Raw genomic sequence first — 3776 nt, forward strand, 5'->3', positions numbered from 1 at the left:
CCCAATATAAAGCTACAGTCTGAATTCAGTTATAACTGTCTGATTCCTGGCATACAGTAACAATATCCGATCAGGTTTACAATATCCGACTAGCTACTAACAATCAAGCAATACATCGGATATCCGACTACATATCCGACTTTGTATTTACCCTTCAACACATGGCACGTCCCGGTGGTGGATTTTACAAAAGCCGACTCGGATCCACACATCCCTTGATCAGAAAATGCCATGACTACAACATTTTAAACATTGGGTTCATTGGAAACTACATTAGAATCCGACAAGTAATCTGGAACAAGCACAATAGGTTCAGCCATTGTCACGGATCCAACAGTAACACCAACAACTACTGCATCATCTGGCACATTAGAAATCTCCTGCTCTTCTGATCTCTGAATTTCAGACAAACCTTCACCAGTACCTATATCCATTGAAATTGGATCAACTGATACCTTCTTCTCAGCAAATGCAGATTTTGCAATACTCTTTCCTTTGAATCTTGAACCTGTTTTTTGTACAAATCTCTATCTTTCTTTAACTGTTCCATTTCCTTTAATAAATCAGCTTCATGGTTATTGACAAACCCTGATATAATCTTCTCATAAGGATGCTTGATAATGGAACTCATCTCCTTTCTGAATGTTGCCCATACTTCCTGCATACCTTTTTCCAAATTTTGCATGAGGACTGACATGTCCCCTTCAGACATAAGAACACCATTGACATCTACTTCCTCTTCTCCCAACACCTGTTCCTCCAATTGCTCCAAAGGTTTAATTCTCTGATTCAAAATTTGATTCTCCACCTGCAACTCTTTATTGACAATGGCCAACTGCTGCAATTATGATTGTACTTTTGTTTCCAACTCCTCTGTCCAGTCCTTAAACATCTGTAGAGAAAGCTTTTGTTTGGTTATCTCATTCTGATGTTCCATCATCAGGTCATTAATTTCCTTCTGATGTGTGACTCTGACAGTCTCCAACTCTTTCTGCAAGGCATTAGCATTGAGAGTTTGATCATGCAACAATATTTTGGAAACACTAGAATCAGCCACAGATGGTAACTGCATTTCCATATTCTGCTGCTGTTGATGAATAAACTTTGTAACACCTAAAAGCATCTTTTCTGCCATTCCAACATCTGTTGGCTTGAAAGTCTTTGGAGAAGACAACTCATCAAAATTCAGTTGTTTAACTATAGGTTCCACCTCTGCTTTTCTTTTCTTGGACAATGTGAAAGCCTTGCCAAGCTTGACCTGATTTGATGGCACTGTATTAGGCTTCTTTTCTGAAATATCCATGTCCTTCAAAGAGTGCACCACTTCAGGAGTATGCACACTTTTGAGAGCTGCACTGTGATTGTAACCTGCTTTTATAATGAACACATAGTTTTCTGCCTTCATCTGATCATTGATTAACTGTGCAGGTACTTGCACCCCACGAATATTAGGGTGTGGCTATGTATACCCTTCTGCCCTGCCTAAATTAGTCAAAGAAACATCACCACTGTCCAACTTTTGCACATAAGAAAACAAGGCTGCCAAGTAGGCACACAACCTACTGTTTGTAGAAGCTTTCCTCCCGTCAGACATATTAATCTCTCCATTGATCCTCTCATAAACTAGGTAAGCCCAATTAACACTTCCTCCTTGCTCAGCAAAACAGAGAGGAGCAAAATTTTCCTTGGACATATAATCAAATTTGACCGGGAAACAAATTTTCTTTAGATACCACTTCAGCTGCTCTCTTCTAACAGTTTTGACATTCTTCAACATGTAATAATTTCACCCTCTCTGGCTCCAAACTCCTTCTTCAACAAGAAATCAGAGCACTTAGGAATCTGAGAAGTTCTATTGATTGGAAGTTTAAATACCTCAGAAATCAATTGAGGACTCAAAGCTACATTGGTAGAAAGCATACCCTTTGTCTTTCTGACAATCTCCACTTGAGACTTAGCATACATATTTCCTTTCCACTCTTGCTATGGCAAAACAACAAAATCAAATAAACCTATCTTCTTTAACCACAGTGAATGTACCTCTGCAGAACAGTCGAGGTCTACTCTGAAACCACATAGGGTTCCATCAAGGTTTGATACAACTTGATAGGTGTCCTTGCCGATGGACTGTCGGGCTCTTCTTCTCCAGAAGGTTGGTCTTCAGGCTCAGGATTGCTCACATCTATCCTCATGGATACTTGCTTTCTCTTCGGCCGCTTACTGCTTGTCTCTTCTTCATCAAACGTTGATCGGGCAACAGGTCCCCCTTTTGGTTTGCCCATCACACATGCAAAAGAATGATGAAAGAGAGTAGAGGGCTGAAAAGTAGAATGGCTCAAGGGAAGAGAACCAGCCCGTACACAGTATGTGAAGAGAAAACGCGACGAGGAAGGAAATAGGTGAATTAGAATATCAACTCGCACGCTGGAAACGTTAGTTAACTGCACCTTGCTCTTTTCAAGGTACTCATCAAATTTAGAGCTTAGTGGACAATCATCACACTTTCGATAAAAGTTTGAAAAACTATAATAAAAGAATATCCGATCGCCATAAATCCGAACCGAAAATCAGACATACTACGAATTTCGACATCTCCACCATACTGCACCTGATTTTCCAAGACCTGAATATCCCTCTGATTGTCCTCCTGAATAGTTTCTTGAATATTCTCTTGAATATACTCCTTCTGAGTATCAGTATCTCTGCACACTGCTTCATTCATGAACTCATCTACTTGAACAACTGCTGCTGTAGGCCAATCTAAATGAGGTGGTTGACCAACAAACTTTTTAAATCTGAAACCATTAACTGGAGAATCCACTCTTGTCCCATACACATCAGCAACAATAAAAGTACCATGACCTTTACATCAACAATTTGATATGGTCCCTTGTATCTTAAAAGTTAATTTGCTAGGATGTGGTCCTAATCTAGAGTTATAAAGCATAACCCAATCTCCCACCTGAAAAACCTTGAACTTGATATTTTGATTTACCCAAGCTTTTCTCCTCCTCTGCATTATTTCAGTTATATAAAAACTGACATGTCTATCTTCTTCCATCTTCCAATTGCAACAAATACCTGCTTCTATGTTGAATAGACATTTTGGGAGTCATCTTCTTAGCACTCACTTTGAGACTAGGTACCACAAACTCCATAGGGACAACTGCTTCAAGCCCATAAACTAACCTGAATGGAGTCATACCTGTAGTCACTTTGAAAGCTGTCCTAAAGGACCACAAAGCTGAATCTAACTTCTCATCCCAATCCTTCTTATTGTCCTGCACAATCTTCTTTTAAACCCTAATCAATATGTTGTTAGTACTCTCTGCTCGACCATTGGCCTGAGGATGATAAGCTGTGGATTTTTTGTGCACGATCATATAAGTTTTAGTAAGTTCAACAATGACAGCATTCAAAAAATGAGATCGTCTATCACTTACTAACTTCATAGGACAACCAAACCTAGTCATGATATTATGATAAAGAAACCTTGCCACACTAGCAGCTGTATTGTCTTTTAATGCTACAGCCTCCACCCATTTAGTACAATAATCAGTAGCCACCAATATGTACTTGCATCCTCTGCTAGTAGTTGGCTTCACTGTCCCACAAAATCTAGACCCCATTTTTGAAAAGGTTCTAGAGGCAAAATAGGATGATCATTCATTCTCTCTGTAGAATCAGGCTGACCCATCTTTTGACACACCACACAACTCTTAGCATAGTTGTGAGCATCTTTCAACACAGTGGGCCACCATAATTCTGCTTGTAAA

General features: G+C 39.5%; 1 pseudogene; it reads right to left on the bottom strand.

Moving 5' to 3' along the window:
- Window positions 1-245: 245 nt before the first annotated feature.
- On the bottom strand, window positions 246-1135 carry LOC147430617 (uncharacterized; annotated as a pseudogene).
- Window positions 1136-3776: the final 2641 nt, after the last annotated feature.

This window comes from Adiantum capillus-veneris, chromosome 21 (genome assembly GCF_014529385.1).
Source record: "Adiantum capillus-veneris isolate H3 chromosome 21, ASM1452938v2, whole genome shotgun sequence".
In the NCBI taxonomy this organism is placed as follows: domain Eukaryota; kingdom Viridiplantae; phylum Streptophyta; class Polypodiopsida; order Polypodiales; family Pteridaceae; genus Adiantum; species Adiantum capillus-veneris.